Genomic DNA, 19,129 nt, shown 5'->3' on the forward strand with positions numbered 1-19,129 from the left:
TAAGACCCAGAGAGGGGAGAGGACTTGCTCAGGGCCACACAGCAGATGAGGTTTGGGTTGCAAAGGGAACCAGATGTAATGGTTCTCTGCTCTCTAGCCCACATGCTGGGCTCTTTTGCCCTCAGCCTCTGGAGGAGGGTCTGGGGTGGGGGGCTAGGGGAAGGATCGGACTGGTCCAGAGGTGGTTCCCCAGAGCTTGTCCTCAGCTCCCAGCCCCGGCCTGCAGGTCAGGCCTGAGCAGGCCTGCTGAGGTGATGGAGCAGTGATGGGGTCATGACATAGGGTGGAGCGAAGGGACCTGACTGAGCCCACCTCCTCTGGCCAGTGCTGGATGCACAGTGCGAAGGAGCCTCTCTCCCTGTCCTGAGCTGCTGAGGACACACCCTAGGAAAGGGACCGCTACAGGCTGTGACCAGCGTGGACAGGGCACAGGGATGGATGATGGCGGGAAGTAGGGGACCCCCCTGGGAGCTGGGACCTGGTGTCAAGGAGATACTGCTCTGATGGAACAGCCAGGCTGAGGGCCTCGCAGAGAAGGCTGGAGGAGCCTAGTGTGGAGGAGGGAATTGAGGGGCGAGGGAGGCTAGAGGCAAGAGGGAGACAAGGGAAGTATGTGGGGTGGGGGTCAGAGTCCCAGCTGACCATTACCAGAATCCCACTGTTACCAACTGTGTGATTATCAGCCAAGGCAAGGACCTTCATTTCTGCCTGGCTGTGCAGGCATTTAACGGCCTGTTTCGCTGCGCTCTGACCAGAGGCGGGAGGAGCTGGGACAATGGAGGGACGAGGAGAGAGTGAGTGAGCAAGGCTGAGAGCGGTGGGGTTGGGTGGACTGGGGCAGTAAGAAGGCTGGAAGGATGACACTACCATGAGCAAGTAGCAGCTCTGTTCAGATGTAGGCCCTGGTCCCCACGAGGAAGCCTTCTAGGCCATTCAGTGATTAGCCACATACACTGGATAGAAATTGAGGATGGTGAAGGAACTCGCCCAGGTCACACAGCCAGCAGGTGGAGAACAGGGCTGACCTGCTGGCCTCTGATCCAGTGCCCCACCCCAGGGAGATTAAAGGAGCTGGGAGGAACGAGGCTGGGACTGTGTCTAAGGGTTTTAGCTCTCCGTGGAAGCCTTTCTCTACTTCTGAGTGTTGGTCCACTTTGGTTGGGCAGATGGGAGTGCCCAGCCAAGGAGACGGCCCAGCCTGACCCTTAGAGGAAATCGTCCACTTCCAGAAACCTCTGGGCAGCCAGCCACAGGCTCAGGAGGCGAGACTTCATTCTGACCCCACGCACCGGCAACACTGTGCCCCTTCTCTGTCCCCCGCACTTGGGTCAGAGGCTCTGGACTTGGCTGCCTGGCACTGGGACTTTCGGCCTGCTGGAGGCTGCCTTCTGCCCCGCTCTCCTTGCTCCTTGAGGACCCTGAAGGCTGTAGGTTCTCTGCCCTCGACTCTAGAGCCCATCTCTGATGGGGAGAAGCAATACTCCTCTCTGCCTCTTCTCCCTATTCCCGCACCATTCCATCCATCCTTTCTCAGGACTAACAGTGATTCCCTAAGACCAACCACCGCCCTTCTGAATTCTGGTCACAGGCAGTTCTGTGCCTTTTCCTATCTAATTCTCAGACATGGAGTAGCCATCCGTAGCCCCGTTCTCAGAGCGAAGGCAGACTCTTGTTTGTGTTCAACCCCCAGCTCCATCCCTCCTTGGGTTCCTTAGCCTTAAGCAATTGCCACAGCCTCTCTGAGATTCAGCTTCCTCATGCACAGAAGGAAGTAATACATTATGTGGTGATTAAATGTTATGTATCAGCCCGGCTAGGTGATATTGCTTGTTTGTTTAAACACCAATCTAGACGTGGCTGTGACGTACTTTGTACATATGATTAACGTCTGCAATAGGCTGACTGTAAGTCAGGGAGGTTGTCCACAGTAACGTGACTGGGCCTAACGCAGTCAGCTGAAGGCTTTGAGAGGAAAACCTGAGGTTTCCTGGAGCTGGACTTTTGTTGCAAGCAGTCATATAGAAATTCTGCCTGAGTTTCCAGCCTCCTGGCCTGCCCTCCAGATTTCAGTTTTGCCAGCCCTCAGTCATGTGAGCCAGTTCCTTAAAATGAAATAAACCTCTCTTTCTCTCCCTCTCCATCTATGCTAAATTTGTATCTTAGTGGTTCTCCAAGGGTGACAGGAGGACTCCCTGAAACACCACCCCCACCTGGAAACAGCATACAGTGTGAGCTATGAACAAGGGAATCGAGGTGTGGAGAGGTGACTTGTCTAGAGTTTCAGAGCTGGAGTCAGGAGTCGAGCGAGGCCTGTCTTCCCAGCTCTCTCAATGTGTCCTTGTCTTGTCACCCATCTCCTTGCCATGATCCTCAATCAAGGTGCCCAAGGGGCCTCTGGTGACTCCCTCTCTCCTGGGGTTCCCTTTGGGTTTAATTAGAGCCCTCAAGTCCCAGTTGGGGGTGAGACCAGAGGCATTGTTGGGGCCTGTCTGGTACTGAGTTAACTGATTCTGGTGCAAGACTAGCAGTCTTGTGACACGTCAGCCGTCACCAGCCTTTGAACTGTGGTGGCCCTGCTGTGGCTTTTAGAGTCGTTACCAGTGAAATCAACCAGGGGTGATGGCTAAATACCCACCCCTTCACCTTGGGGAAGACTTCTCTGCCCCACTCCATACTCTGCAGACCTACGCTTACCTCTTTGCAGCATGGACCTGGGTTAGCAGCACAGAGCCCCACAGGGGCCTGATGGGGTGGGGCAGTATGGGCCCTGTGCCCCCTGGGCTTAGGGACAGCCCCATCTCAGCTACAGCTGTTGTCATTCTCAAGAACACAGCCCTCTGTGGCCAGGCCTTCTTCCCATTTTTTCAAGAAAAGCCTCATATCCATATTTTGACGTGAGCACTCTGAATTCTTGTCTTTTTTTTTTTTTTAATAGCAAAACCCTATTTATTTGAATAGATAATATTTGCATATGCCGAAAATGCAAATAGCATGGTTCAGGGTAAACAAGGAAAATTCCCCTCATCCGGGTCTTTCCGCAGACACTGCCACTGCTCCTAGGTCCTCATGGGTCCTTCCAGAAAGATTCCACTCATTTAGTCACATTATCCGTTGATCATCTACTACGTGTCCAGTGCTGCACTTACGGAACATAGTCCTTTTTGCTCTTTGTACTTAACACTAATAGCTTGGAGAGAGCCCTGTCAGTGATCAGGGAGTGCCCATCCTTTTCCACAACTGCGTGATAATACTCCACCGCACTGTTGCTCATCATTTACCCACATAGCCCTTACCAACTGTTTGGTGGTTTTCAGTAGGTTGCACTTTCAGACATCCTCATATAGGGTGAGGGCGTCTGTGGGATATTTAGAAATGAAATCACTAGTTGATTTACAATGCTGTGTTAGTTTTAGGTGTAAGCAAAGTGAGTGAGTTATACATATATATGTATTATTCTTTTTCAGATTCTTTTCTCATGTAACTTATTACGGAGTGTTGAATAGAGTTCCCTGCGTTCTACATCAGGTCCTTGTTGGTTATTATATGAATTATTATATTAATGTGTATATGTTAATCCCAACCCTCTAACTTATCCCTCCTCCACTTTCCTCTTTGGTAACCATACGTTTGTTTTCTTTCTTTCTTTTTTTTTATGATTTTATTTACTTATTTATTTTTGGCTGTGCTGGACCTTCATTGCTATGCCTGGGCTTTCTTTAGTTGTGATACACAGGCTTCTCATTGTAGTGGCTTCTCTGTTGCAGAAATAGGCTCTAAGGTGTGTGAGTGTCAGTGGTGGTGGTTCCTGGGCTCTGGAGCGCAGGCTCAATGCTTGTGGCCCTTGGGCTAAGTTGCTCTGCAGCACGTGAGATCTTCCCAGACCAGGGACTGAGCCCGTGTCCCCTGCGTCAGCAGCGGGTTCTTTACCACTGAGCCTCCAGGGAAGCCCTCATATGTTCGTTTTCTGAGTCTAGCAGTCTGTTTCTGTTTTGTGAATTAGTTTATTTGTATTGATTTTTTTTTTAGATTTCACATTAAAGTGTTATCATATGATATTTGTCTTTTTCACTTAGTATGATCATCTGTAGGTCCATGTATGCTGCTGCAAATGGCATCGCTCCATTTTTTATGGCAGAGAAATATCCCATTGTACCACATATATGTATGTAGTATACACTTAGATATGTACCACATTTTATTTCCATTCATCTGTTGATGGATGTTTAGGTTGCTTCCACATTTTGGCTACTGTAAATAGTACTGCAATGAACATTAGGGTGCGTGTATTTTATAGTTTTCTCTGGATATATGCCCAGGAGTGGGATTGTTAGGTCAAATGGTAGCTCTATGTTTCATTTTTTAAGGAGGCTCTGTACTGTTCCCCATAGTGGGTATACCAATTTACATTCCTACTAATAGTGTAGGATGGTTCCCTTTTCTCCACACCCTCTCCAGCATTTATTGTCTATCAGTTCAGTTCAGTTCAGTCGCTCAGTCGTGTCCGACTCTGCAACCCCATGAATCGCAGCACGCCAGGCCTCCCTGTCCATCACCAACTCCTGGAGTTCACTCAGACTCATGTCCATCAAGTCAGCGATGCCATCCAGCCGTCTCATCCTCTGTTGTCCCCTTCTCCTCCTGCCTCCAATCCCTCCCAGCATCAGAGTCTTTTCCAATGAGTCAACTTTTCGCATGAGGTGGCCAGAGTACTGGAGTTTCAGCTTTAGCATCATTCCTTCCAAAGAAATCCCAGGGTTGATCTCCTTCAGAATGGACTGGTTGGATCTCCTTGCAGTCCAAGGGACCCTCAAGAGTCTTCTCCAACACCACAGTTCAAAAGCATCCATTCTTCGGCGCTCAGCCTTCTTTACAGTCCAACTCTCACATCCATACATGACCACAGGAAAAAACCATAGCCTTGACTAGATGGACCTTAATCGGCAAAGTTATGTCTCTGCTTTTGAATATGCTATCTAGGTTGGCCATAACTTTTCTTCCAAGGAGTAAGCATCTTTTAATTTCATGGCTGCAGTCACCATCTGCAGTGATTTTGGAGCCCCCCAAAATAAAGTCTGACACTGTTTCCACTGTTTCCCCATCTATTTCCCATAAAGAAGGTCAAAATCTTTGATTCCAACTTTGCTTTTTCTCTCATATAGAATTGTATGCCCTGTTATAAACAACCTCAGATGCTTGATGGAACGAGGTAGTTTTCAGGAAATAGATATATAGGTTTACTTATTCAGTAAATACTTATTGTGCACCTATTGTTTACTGGGCATTGAGCTAGGTTCCAGGGAAGCAGCCCAGCTCTCATGGAGCAGACAGTCTAGCAGGGGAGACAGATGTAAACACAAGCCCATCCAAACACATGATCAGATGAGAGTGAGAGCTCACACGGGTGGTCTGAGTGGCCAGAACAGGGGCTGCTTTATCTGGGGATTTGGAAAAGCCTCATGAGGATGGGACATTCCGTATAAGTTGTGAGGAATGGGAAGAGCCGGCCAGGTGATGGCTGGGGTGGAGCAGGCCCGACTGGGGGTCCACGACCTTGGTTGTCTCTGGCTCTAGTCACTGCGCTTCACGATAGTGTTGTTGTTCAGTTGCTAAGCTGTGTCCGACCATTTGCAACCCGAAGGACGACAGCATGCTGGACTTCCCTGTCCTTCACCATCTCCTGGAGCTTGCTCAAACTCCTGTCCATCGAATCGGTGATGCCATCCAACCGTCTCATTCTGTGTCACCCGCTTCTCCTCCTGCCTTCAGTCTTTCCCAGCATCAGGGTCTTTTCCAGTGAGTTGACTCTTCCCATCATGATATGGGCAATCACCTGTTGATTGAAATATCACCTGTTGGTGAAAATATCACCTGTTGTGTCAGGCACCAAGGAGGTGTTGGATACATCTCATCATATTACTGTTATTATAGTAAAATGTGAATGAGAAGGCATGGATGAGAAGTTGGGGCTAGTGGGCAGTGCTCAGAAGATGGCCTTGGACTCTTTAAGGCTTTGAGGACCCTGAGGAAGGTGGATGGGGAGGAGCTTGAAGGCCTCTAAGCCCTCGCTGAAGTCATAGAGGTGGGGTTGCTGGTGGGATGTGGCGTGGGGGGCAGCAGAGGGTCCCCAGAGCTGACTGAGAGGTGGACCTCTTCCCATGGGGCCTGGGGTTAGGAAACAGCTGTGAAGCCTTGGGGTCAATCCTAGGTGAGACACACCCTGGTGTTCAGGCAGCATGAAGTGCCAGACCCCCAGGCAGGGGATTCTGGGGTCGGAGGAGGGCAGTGTTAACATCTACCCAACCTGCAGATCCCATCTGACTTGATGCTGAGGCCTGGTTGTGACACCAGCTTAGTGCTTCCCTCCAGCTAACGGCCACCATCCCACCCAGCCCGAGTTCCTCTTTTCTGAGCCCCTACATCAGGGTCCGTTGGGACTTTGCCTTCATTGCTTTGACTTGGGCGGTCTAGGGGGGCTAGAGGGGCTCAGCAGAGCTATTGGCTCAGAGGAGGTCCTCCGTGAGCATTTGATGAATGAATGGATGAGTGAATGAATGAATGGAGTGGGTAAACAGGCAAATCTTCTCTGTGAGCTCTGTGAGTGCTTGTGTATGGTGAGTTCTCAGGCCCCAGAGCTGGGGGGAGTTTGTGGGCAGGTTGTGTCACCAAAGAGGCAAACGTGAAAAGTGGGAAGCTGATGGCTGGGCAGGAGAATCTGAACAAGGTCATTACTAGGCACCCGGTCGCTCAGGCATTTGTGCGAGTCTGCCCCTGGGGAGATCTGCAGGCACCCTGCCGTCGCACCCCTTTTCGTCCACACACAGGTCACAGGCCCCTCCCTGGGGTCCGTGCCATCCTCTGTGCTCACCCTGGGCTGGCCGTCTCTGATCCTGGTCTGTAGACCATGAGAGGGCTCAGGAAACCAGCTGAGGCCCCGTGGAGCTGGGCAGGGTAGGGAGCTGCAGGACAGATGGGCACAGGGCAGGTGGCGCGTCTCCCCATCCCAGGCCCTGAGCCTTTCTCCTGGCCCTTGTCCCGCTGCCTCTGGCCAGCACATCAGGTAACCATGGCTCTGCGTGGGACGGCTCCCACGTTATGTCTGGGTAACTACATTTAGAAAGTAGTTTTTCCACAGCCTGCTCATGTCTTAGCAGACAGGAAGCTGCTGGCAGCTCTGAAGTCACAGTTTAGGTTTGGGAATTCTCCAGGCCAGAGCAGCCTGGTGGTCATTCTCAGGTGTACACACAGGATGTCTCTCAAATGCACACTTGGCCGAGGACCCACAGGTGCCAGAGTCACTAACACCCCCTGGTGCACAGCCACATGCCCAGCCACTCTAGTCATGGGCCGGCACACTCAGACTAGCAGCCACGTGTAGCTGCAGAGTCACATTTGCTACAGGCAGACAAGCAGGGACGGGCCGCTGCGCACCACGGTTGTGGCGTGGTGCGCACTGTCGCACACGCGGCCAGGCGGTGTGGCGCCACGGGCTTGCGCACTGCTGCTTCGCCCCCCGCCGAGTGCCCACTAGCTCCCCGGAATGCGACATCACTGTTCCCCCACCTGCATTTCTGGTGAGGTCAGGGCTGTGAGGTCAGTAAGCGCCCCCTTGGGAGCTTGGGAAAGGACAGTGGGTTTGTAAATCACCCGAGTCCAGTCGGGGTCATCTTGGGACATTCGTGCGCTTTCCAGAGTGTGTGGGTATTATTAGGCACTGGCGGGAGTCCAGAGAGGATACATCAAAGGACGCCACAGAGGTGGTGCTGGTCACTGTTCGGGCTGTTGAACAGGTGTTCTCTGGAAAAATGTCCTGTGGTCACATAGGTTCGGAATGTGTATTATATAATTCAGCCGGGCTGAACAAAGGTGAACTGGTTTCTTGTTTGTAGGTTTTGGCAGAGCCGTGTGCTGCCAGAGCTCTTGGGAATGGAGTGGGATGGGTGGGGAGGCCATAGCGTGGGTCTCGTTGCCCATCCACACTGCCTTCTCAGGGCCTCAGGTGGGCTGGGGGCACCTGAGCAAGACTGCTTGGCAACACCAGCAATCCCTGGACCCTTCTGCACCCACCGCGGGGTTGTGGATTCAGCTGCGCACCCTAGAGTCTGCATTTCTGCCAGTTCTCAGGTGTTGCTGGGGCTACACGTGGAAAACCACAGACCTCAGAGGAGGCAGAGGGAGCTTTTCAAAGCAAAACTTGCCTGGGGTTGCGCCTCTGCTCAGAGCTCCCCCCCCACTCAGTGGAAGGCACGTCCTCACCGTCTGCAAGGCCCACCCACTAGATGACCCCCCAGCTAGTTATTCTGTCCCTTAAGCCCACCCAGCAAATCCCTACCTCGGGCCTTTGTGTTGCTGCCCCTTCTGCCCTGAAACGCTCCTTCCTCAGATCTTGGTGGGGACCGGCCCTCCCCGCCATCCCTTCCTTCTCACTCCTCCAGCCCCATGCTTGTACCCCGAGGCCTGCCAGGACTGCAACAGCACCTGCGGCCGTCTGCGTCCATGCCTGGAGGCCAAGGCCATGCTGTTGTGTTCTTGGCTCCATTCCCAGCACCAAACGTGGTGCTGGGGAAGGGGAGGGTCGGAAGGGGAGGAACAGAGCTGGAGGGGCCAGCAGGGCTAGAACTCCTCTGTCAGCCAGGCCTGAGCACCTGGAGCCCCCACACAGGAGGGCCCCAGGGGGACTCCCTGGTCCGATGCCAGCTCTGCTGCCCTGGGAGGGGGTGGGGAGGAGAGGACAGGTGCCCCGGCCAGGGCAGTGGGAAGTGGCCCTGAGGGCAGCCAGGCTCTGTCACCAGCAACACGTTCCTTATCGGCACTGACCTGTGTCCTCTCCCTGGAGCACTCGGCATCCTGACGTATCTCCCCAGGGGTCATGGCAGTGTGGATAAACTCCGCTCACCTGCAGTGCACAGTGATGTGGGTGAGGTCGGAGGGTGTCCTGTGGCAGAAACCAGAAGGTTCTGGGGAGCTGGGGCCAGGCTTGTTTTCCCCCTGACACACCCTCTACTGGGTCTGGCCTGCCAGCCGGCAGAAGAGGAGTTAGCCCGGCCTGACTGCGAATGCGGGTGACTGATGGGGAGGGGCTGGGGGGGCAGAGCCCCTCTGATCTAGTCCTCTGTGGGGTCTGTGGGGTGGCCGCCCGGAATCTGCACCGGCGTCCCTGGGGCCTGTCTGATTGTGTCCTGCCTCCTTCCCGAAGCAGCTGTAGCCCTCCCCCAGCATGTCAAGGCTGTAGGTTGAAGCAACCTTGGGTGTCGGGATAGTCCGTGAAATTGCTCATGATGTCAGTGGTGGCCTTGCTCGGGGCTCTCAAGGAATCCTCTGACAAGCAAGGCTTTTTAAATTTATTACTTTATATTTATCATTGTTTCTGGCTGCACTGCACAGCGTTTGGGATCTTAGTTCCGTGACCGGGGATGGAACCCGTGCCGCCTGCAGTGAAGCACAGAGTCTTCAGCACCGGACCACCAGGGAAGTCCCTGACAAGCAAGGCTTTGACTTTAGGGTCCTACTGCTCAGGGAGCGCATCAGGCCCTGAGGCTTGCCGAGTGGCTGTGCCTGGCAGATGGACTGCAGGCTGAGCTCTCCCGGGTGTAACTGTGAGCAGTGTCCTGCTTCCCACGTACCTGTGTCTGTCCATACACACACGTGTGCGTGTGCAGCAAAGTCTGCAGTCTGCGTTCCTGCACTCCCAACCCCCACCCCTGCCTGCCTCTCCCCCTTTTTAATTGACAAAACATCAAATTAATGTCAGGTGTACAGTGTAATGATTCAATATTTGTACGTATTGCGAAACAATCACCGCAGTGAGTCGGTTGACATCCATCACCGTGATACATGGTTACATAAAAATTGTTTTCCTTGTGATGAGAACTTTCCAGATCTACTCTCCTAGCTATGTTCAAATATGCAGGATATAGTATTATTACCTATGGTCACCATGCTGTACATTTCCTCACCATGAATTATTCATTTTACAATTGGAAATTTTTTTCAGGGAGCTTACTGTACGCCAAGCCTGTGGTTTCATCCTCCTGCAGCCCGATGCCATAGGGTTGTATCCCCCCAAAGGTATGTTGAAGTCATAACGCGCCGTATACCTGTGAATGGAACTTTGCTAGAAAATAGGCTTCCCTGGTAGCTCAGCCGGTAAAGAGTCCGCCTGCAATGCAGGAGGCCCCGGTTCAACTCCTGCGTCTGGAAGATCCACTGGAGAAAGGATAGGCTACTCACTCCAGTATTCTTGGGTTTCCCTGGTGGCTCAGCTGGTAAAGCATCCATCTGCAATGCAGGAGACCTGGGTTTGATCCCTGGGGTGGGAAGATCCCCTGGAGAAGGGAACGGCTACCCACTCCAGTATTCTGGCCTGGAGAATTCCATGGACTACATAGCCCATGGGGTCACAAAGAGTCAGACACGACTGAGCAACTTTCACTTTCAGGGTTGTTAAAAACATAATGAAGTTAAAATGAGGTCCTACTGGATGAGAGCGTGCTCTAATGCTACTACTGGTGTCCTTTATAAGAAGGCCAGAGGCGCATAGAGAGGAAGGCATGTGAGGAAGGAGGTGGAGATTGGAGTCGTGCTCCACAAGAGCTGAGAAACTCCTGAGGCAGAAACAAGGTGGGCGTCCTTCCCCAGAGGCTTTGGGAGGAGCATGGCCCTGCCAGCACCTCGATTTCTGACTTCTAACCTCCAAAAGCAGGAGAGAATAAATTTCCCTTGTTTTTAGCCACTGGGTTTGTGGTGTCTTGTTACAACAACCCTAGGAAAGTAATACATTTAGTTTCTGTTAGGATCTCTGTTGTACAGGAGGAAATAAGATTCAGAGATGTTAAGCTGTCACCTACCCGTACACACCAAGTCAGTGTAACACCTGGGATTGGAGCCAGATCTGCACAACTCCAAGCCTGTGAGCTCAGCCTCTCCCCATTGGACCTCCTTTGGCTCCATTCCTTGACCCACTACAGCATCCCACTCCCTGCAGCCTCAGGGGAGACCCCATCCCCTCCCTGTTGGGGGCCTCCAATGTTCTTCACTAGCTCCTAAAACTCTTCCATGTCCTGGCTTCCCCAAGCTCCCGTCTGACCTCCTTCCTTCCCTTCCCCAGCAGGCTTCAGGGGTGCCCCTCACCATCCCCCAGACCCTGCATGGCCTTGGTCCTTAGTTCTGCTGTCAGCTGTCCGCATGGGAGTTCTGGTACCCCCACAGCCTGGACCCCCATGATCCCGTGCATTTCTGTGCAGTCATCATCTCCCTGTAGTTGTACCCCTCCTTCCTGTTGCTCCCACGTCTCCATACCAGGACTCTGTCCCCAGATCTCTCCCCTTCCAGCCCCGCTCAGGATGGACCCTCTGTAGGGGAGCCCCAACCATACCCCCTCCCTGGCACCCCAAGCTTCCAACATGCCCCATTGCCCCCAAAGTGGCATTTGAGACCACTGTCCAGGCTCCTGTGGACCGTGAGGTTCAGACAGAGGAGGCCCCAGTTGCCTTCTCTGCAGAGGGCCTCCCCCATCTCCCTGCCCACAGCCCGCTTTGACCCCCAGCCTCTACCCTGGCCCAAGGGTGGAAGCTGCCACTGCTCAAAGCGGGTCTAGGTCTGTTCAGCCAAAGTTGGAGGCCCAGCATGATTTGTCAAATCCTGAGCCAGCCTGTTCAGGGAAGGGGAGGAGGGCAAGGCCAGAGCTCGTTTGATGTTGTGATGACCTTCTGTTGGTCCAGCAGAGGTTTGCACAAGGAGGGGTCGCTGGAGTCCGTGTGTCCATGTGATGTAACGGGGCATCAGCTTGTACGCTGGTACATCGGCACGCGAGGTAACAGCTGTGGTTGGCACTCTGCCTGCTCCCTCCCACTTACCGTTTGGGGTACACAAACCTGAGCTCTTACTGCCAGAGACCCCTGCAGAGGGCCTTCTGTGTCCCAGAAACCCCTAGGCCTGATGTATAAGTGACTGAAGGTGCCAGGCTCTGAAGTGTGGGTGGCTAGGCCCTCACCCCAGGTGAGATGACCCTGAGGAATGTCCTGTACTGGGTCCGGGCTCCCTAGCGACATCAGGCTCCAGTTGCCCAAGGTGGTAACTTGCTTAATAATACCCTTCATGGTTCTCCCTCCTCTGTCTCACGCTCACACTCCCTACTGGTGTTCTCTCAAACACACGAATTAGCCGTAATCCTTTCTCAGCTTCTGGAAGAACCCAAACCAAGACAAACAGGTAGACACATCAAAGTTATCCCGTAAGCATGCAGGAAGTGCAGCAGACACACAACCCCATGCAAGAACTCAGAGGCACAGGTGGGTGCACGCACAGTCACACGCCTTTCTCCATTCCATGTGCTCTCGAGAGGGGCCTGGATGAACTGACAGCACCCTCCATCTAGAAGCACTTGGACCCTCATCCTGCTTGGCCTTCAGGTCCCCACCCCTGCCTTTTTCTGGAAGCCTTCTCCCTATCCTGCCAACAGAGGGACACGCTCAGTGCTGGGCCAGCACCCCTAAAAGGACATTCAGAGGGCTCAGCCTGCTTGGTGGCCCTTTCCCTGTCTGATTCCCCTGGAACAGAGGCTAGTTCATCTCCTGCCACCCCCACTGAGGGGGTGCAGGGGCAGCTATATACCTGACCCTCCATAATGCCCAGGGACCACGGAACAGAGTGGGGCATGCAGCTGGCATTCCACAGATGCTTGTGGAATAGAACTGTCTGCTCCCGCCTCTATAGCAAGCCCTCCTCTGAGCCCCAGCATCACAGGGACCCCTGGGAGGGATTTCCTAGTGTTCCTCAGGCCTAGCGTTTCCAGGGAGTGAATTGTCCAAAAATTTCCGCGACTATTACTTGTGCCAAGCCAGGGCTGAATGCCCAGGACCCTCCTGTGATTAGCAGGGTGTGGTTGTCGCTGTCACGGAGTCATAGCCTAGGGTGAGATAGATGAGAAAACTCCAGCATATAAGGAGTGAGGGGTATGGAGGCATGAGGGATGCCTGGGGTGGGGCCAGCGGAAGTGGCTCCTCAAAAGGCAGGGGCAGGCTATCCAGGCCCTCCTGGTGCCCAGAGTTTATCAGTTCCCCAGACCACTACATCAGATTCACCAGAGGGGAGGAATTCCCTGGCAGTTCTGTGGTTAAGACTCCATGCTTCCAATACATGGGGCATGGGTTTGATGCCTGGTCAGCGAACTAAGATCCCACATGCCCACGGGTGTGGCCAAAAAAAAAAAAAAAAGAATCACCAGAGGGGTTATTATAAATATGGGCTCCCAGCTCCACACGGTTCTATGGCTGGTCTGGGAACTGGCATTTAAACCAGCTGCACCCTAGATTCTGGAAAACCCCATGTAGGCCTGGCCTTGGCAATCTCACTCCATTTAATGACCAGCTGAGTGACAGTTCTATAGCCCTGCTTCTCAAACTGAGGGTGGGATGGTGGTGGTCATGAAACCACGGGGTAAATGGGTATATTTCTGAATATCAGTGTGACTTGGAGTTAACTGATCAATCATTAAAACACTAATTTGATATTTAAAAGATATTAAAAGGGAGTATTTGCTAAAATTCATGGTTTAAGATAAAATGAGAAAACAAAGGACTTTGTAGTGTGGGATTGGACACCTTGGGGGCAGTTTCAGTCCCCATCTCTGTTGTTGGGGGTGAAATCTTGAGGCCCCCTTTTCTCTCCACCAGGGCCTGAACTGTTTAAGGGTTTTTATTCTTCTTCCTGTATACATTAGGATTAAGGGTCCAGGCTGTGCAGACAGACTTGGGTTCAAATCCTGGTTTCCTACATATCGATACTAACTCTGTGCCTCAGTTTTCCCATCAGTAAAACACCGTACTGCTCCTGGCCTTGTAGTTAAGACTTCACATGGGTCTTGCTGTACTGCTTCAGTTCAGTTCAGTCTCTCAGTCATGTCTGACTCTTTGCAACCCCATGGACTGCAGCACACCAGGCTTCCCTGTCCATCACCAACTCCCAGAGTTTGCTCAGACTCATGTGTATCGAGTCAGTGATGCCATCCAACCATCTCATCCTTTGTCGTCCCCTTCTCCTCCTGCCCTCAATCTTTCCCAGCATCAGGGTCTTTTCCAAGGAGTCAGTTCTTCACATCAGATGGCCAAAGTATTGGAGTTTCAGCTTCAGCATCAGTTCTTCCAATAGATATTCAGGACTGAGTTCCTTTAGGATGGACTGGTTGGATCTCCTTGCAGTCCAAGGGAGTCTTCTCCAGCACCACAGGTCAAGAGCATCAACTCTTTGGCACTCAGCTTTCCTTATGGTCCAACTCTCACAACCATACATGACTACTGGAAAAACCATAGCTCTGACTAGGCAGACCTTTGTCAGCAAAGTAATGTCTCTGCTTTTTAAAATGCTGTCTAGCCTGGTCATAGCTTTTCTTTGAACGGGCAAACGTCTTTTAATTTCATGGCTGCAGTCATCATCTGCAGTGATTTTGGAGCCCAAGAAAATAAAGTCTGTCACTGTTTCCACTGTTTTCCCATCTATTTGCCATGAAGTTATGGGACTGGATGCCATGATCTTTGTGTTTTGAATGTTGAGTTTTAAGCCAGCTTTTTCACTCTCCTCTTTCACTTTCATCAAGAGGCTCTTTCGTTCTTCTTCACTTTCTGCCATAAGGGTGGTGTCATCTGTGTATCTGAGGTTATTGATATTTCTCCCTGCAATCTTGATTCCAGCTTGTGCTTCATCCAGCCTGGCATTTCATATGGTGTACTCTGCATATAAGTTAAATGAGTGGGGTGACAATATACAGTCTTGACATACTCCTTTCCCAATTTGGAACCAGTCTGTTGTTCCATATCCAGTTCTAACTGTTCCTTCTTGACCTGCATACAGATTTCTCAGGAGTATTTCTGGTATTCCCATCTCTTGAAGAATTTTCCACAGTTTGTTGTGATCTACACGGTCAAAGGCTTTCATGTAATCAATAAAGCAGAAAAACATGTTTTTTTGGAACTCTCTTGCTTTTTTGGTGATCCAAAGAATGTTGGCAATTTGATCTCTGGTTCCTCTGCCTTTTCTAAATCCAGCTTGAACGTCTGGAAGTTCACAGTTCATGTACTGTTGAAGCCTGGCTTGGAGAATTTTGAGCATTACTTAGCTAGTGTGTGAGATGAGTGCAATTGTGTGGTAGTTTGAACATTCTTTGGCATTGCTCTTCTTTGGGATTGGAATGAAAACTGATCTTTTCCAGTCCTGTGGCCACTGTTGAGTTTTCCAAACTTGCTGGCATATTGAGTGCACCATTTCACAGCATCATCTTTCAGGATTTGAAATAGCTCAGCTGGAATTCTATCACCTCCACAAGCCTTGTTTGTAGTGATGCTTACTTGACTTCACACTCCAGGATGTCTGGCTCTAGGTGAGTTATCACACCATCGTGGTTATCTGGGTCATGAACATCTTTTTTGTATAGTTCTTCTGTGTATTCTAGCCACCTCATCTTAATCTCTTCTGCTTCTGTTAGGTCCATACCATTTCTGTCCATTATTGTGCCCATCTTTGTATGGAATCTTCCCTTGGTATCTCTAATTTTCTTGAAGAGATCTCTAGTCTTTCCTATTCTATTGTTTTCCTCTATTTCTTTGCATCGTTCACATAAGAAGGCTTTCTTATCTTTCCTTGCTATTCTTTGGCACTCTGCATTCAAATGGGTATATCTTTCCTTTTCTCCTTTGCCTTTAGCTTCTCTTCTTTTCTCAGCTGTTTTGCCTTTTTGCTTTTCTTTTTCTTGGGAATGGTCTTGATCACTGCCTCCTGTACAATGTCACAAACCTCCGTCCAGAGTTCTTCAGGCACTCTGTCTATCAGATCTAAGCCCTTGAATCTATTTCTCACTTCCACTGTGTAATTGTTAGGGATTTGACGTAGGTCATACCTGAATGGTCTAGTGGTTTTCCCTACTTTCTTCAGTTTAAGTCTGAATTTTCCCATAAGGAGTTCATGATCTGAGCCACAGTCAGCTCCCAGTCTTATTTTTGCTGTACTCCTTGATAAATGAAAATTGTCCACACAGTTCAGTTCAGTTCAGTTCAGTCGCTCAGTCGTGTCCGACTCTTTGCGACCCCATGAATCGCAGCACACCAGGCCTCCCTGTCCATCACCATCTCCCGGAGTTCACTCAGACTCGCGTCCATCGAGTCCGTGATGCCATCCAGCCATCTCATCCTTGGTCGTCCCCTTCTCCTCCTGCCCCTAATCCCTCCCAGCATCAGAGTCTTTTCCAATGAGTCAACTCTTCTCATGAGGTGGCCAAAGTACTGGAGTTTCAGCTTTAGCATCATTCCTTCCAAAGAAATCCCAGGGTTGATCTCCTTCAGAATGGACTGGTTGGATCTCCTTGTAGTCCAAGGGACTCTCAAGAGTCTGCTGGTGCTATACCACACCACAGTTCAGGGCTGAGAGTATTCTAATTTCTTGGGTATCTAGCCCTGTGTTCCCACCCCAGGTGCTTGGGAGGGCAGCCAGCAAAGATTTGTGAGGGGACCTGAGGAGCTGTGACCTGGCATCCTTCCATCTTGCCCAAGTCCCCTGGGCTTGGGTTGGTGTCTCCAAACCTCAGGCTTCCCAGGTGGTGCTAGTGGTAAAGAATCTGCCTACCAATGCAGGAAACACGAGATGCAGGTCCGATCCCTGGGTTGGGAAGATCCCCTGAAGTAGAAAATGGCAACCCACTGCAGTATTCTTGCCTGGAAAATTCCATGAACAGAGGAGCCTGACTGGCTAAAGTCCTTGGGGTTGCAACGAGTTGAACCAATCGGGCAGCTGAGCACTCCAAACCCTCCTCGGCTGGGCGGTGGGACCTGGGGACAATGAATTGCCCTGGCTACTGTGGACTGGACACTGTGCCCCTCCCCCCGGCCTCACCAGCAGACCAAAGTCTAAGAGGCTCTGTGACTTGCCCAGGGCCATAGAGCCAGTCCCTATTTTAGGGCTGTGCAGTCCAGTATCATAGCCACTAGCCACATACTGCTGCTTACATTTAAATTCATTAAAATTGAACAAAATTTAAAATCCCGTTTCTTAGGCACAGTAGTCACATTTCAAGTGTTTGACAGTCACACGTGACCAGTGCTATCTTGTGGAACAGTGTGCATACAGAACATTTTCATCATCACAGAAAGATCTCTCGGTTCCACTCATCTCAAGAGGAAGTTCTCAGCTGTGGCTGCCCACTAGACTCACCTGGAGAGCTTTTTAAAAACACCGGTGCCTGGCCCCACTTGCAGAGGTTCTGAACGGCAGCCAGGGCTGAGAACCAGTGCTCTGAAGCCCTGTGCAAATTGTCTACTGGAAAGCTTTCTCTAGTGGAAATGGTTCAAATTGAATTTATACCTTTTGTGAATGTCTGCATCCCTCTCCCAGCTCATATGTGCAGAGCCAGGGTTGGGAGTTGAGCCTGAGTTTTGTGGAATTCCCTCTCCACATAGTTGGGCTGCCTGGCCCATTCCCCTCTCTCTGGACAATGTGAAATGGAGGTCCAGCATCTCTCTTGGCATTTCTTGAGGCTATGGGAGAGAGGTCATGCTTCATGCTTGTCATGCTTATGGGGTGTGGGTAGAAGTACTCAGAGGCATCCCTATCTGGCTTGAGTGGATGGTGAGGAATGTGGCTAATGGCCAGCTCTGTCTTTCTGAAAACTGGCCCCAGAGTCCCCTGGGTCCACTGACCTTATCGTCCCAGGAATTGCCGTGGTGACTCTAGTCATGCTGCCCACTGTTTGCAACATGTAAGGGCAGGCCGAAGCTGTGTGCATACCCAGAGTGGCCACTGCTGCTGGATGGTTGAGCAGAGCTAGGTGAGGTTGAAGGCTGGGGACTCCATGGATCCTCTCCCCACTTTGGGGTGGGCCTCCCCTATAAGAAGGCTGACCTGCAGGGGCATGCCAGTTTCACAATGGGTTCCCCTGGGGCTCAGGATTGCAATGGGTCTTCCTAGGGGGGGTCATCCTGCAGGGGTCACTCCCACAACAGGGAGACCTGCTACCAGAGCACCATCTTGGTTCACCCCTACCCTAGGAGGGCCACATGTCCTTTGTGGCAGGGGATCTGGGAATGATGACAGGGTGAAAGGCCCTTGAAAGGGGCCCTGTGTCGGGGCTGTGTACCAGGACAGAGACATGTCTGCCACAGGGGAACTTGGAAAAGAAGGTCTCTCCGAGCCTCCTCAACATGGAGATCCCCCCAACAACATTAAAGCTCTTCCAACACTGAGCATCCCCTGCTCCCATGGAGTTCCCAGTCAGAAATGGGGTTCAGTCTGCTCCAGCAGAACATGGAACGTGGAGCCGCCAGTCTTGGTTTATGGAGACTGTGCTTGTGGTGGATCCTAGGTTGTCTGTGTGGTTTTCTCAGACCTCTGCGTTTTTATGGTGAATAAATGAGCAAGAGCCAGTGGGGGCATCCTCAGTTCCTCCTTCCTAAGGTGTAAGAATCGCAGACAGTGGGAGCTGGAAGGACCAGAGGATGAGTAAAATCTTCCGCTGCCTCTCACTTTGAGCAAGCCTGACATTTAAAAATCATTTTACCGAAGGATTTTATAAATGCAGTTTTGTAGATTATGAACTCTTGTAGACCAGAGGTGTTCTCTAACTACAACGGACAGAAATAAAGCCAAAACTACCACCCAACAACAAGAATGAATGAATCTGTATGTGTAATAGATATGGTTTTCTGTATTTGTTTCTTTTTTAGTGTTTTCATTTTAAGTATTTGGCCAGTAGGCAAGAGAATAGCTGAGTAAGATGCAGATGTTGATGGAAAAGCTTGAAAACTGTCATTTGAACAGTGCTGAACAATTTTGGGATGTATGTAAGTGATACTATACATGTTTTAAGGAGAATTTCATAGTGTATAACTTAAGTGAGCCTGAACATTTCTAACATAGGAAGCCCTTTCTAACATACAGGAACCAATTTTAAGCCAAATCACAGTGAAGTTAGGTTAAAAAAAGTGAAAGTGAAAAGTGAAGTCGCTCAGTCCTGTGGACTCCTTGCGACTGGATGAACTGTAACCTACCAGGCTCCTCTGTCTGTGGGATTCTCCAGGCAAGAGTACTGGAGTGGGTTGCCATTTCCTTCTTAGGGTTAAAATATATCTATCTCTTGCGTCTGGCCCCAGAC

The 19,129-nt window shown here is 51.0% G+C and overlaps 1 protein-coding gene across 2 annotated transcripts in view; it reads left to right on the plus strand.

Moving 5' to 3' along the window:
* The window catches only part of POC1A (POC1 centriolar protein A), a 102,067-nt gene that overhangs the window by 2,410 nt on the left and 80,528 nt on the right, over positions 1–19,129 (plus strand). The window contains exon 2 of one of the 2 annotated variants that reach the window (XM_018038440.1): positions 9,992–10,065. The exons of the other annotated variant lie outside the window; for it this stretch is intronic. The gene's annotated coding sequence lies outside the window, so the exon portion shown is untranslated. The remainder of the gene's footprint in view (positions 1–9,991; positions 10,066–19,129) is intronic. 2 annotated transcript variants of the gene reach the window in all.

This window comes from Capra hircus, chromosome 22, assembly GCF_001704415.2.
Source record: "Capra hircus breed San Clemente chromosome 22, ASM170441v1, whole genome shotgun sequence".
Lineage (NCBI taxonomy): Eukaryota > Metazoa > Chordata > Mammalia > Artiodactyla > Bovidae > Capra > Capra hircus.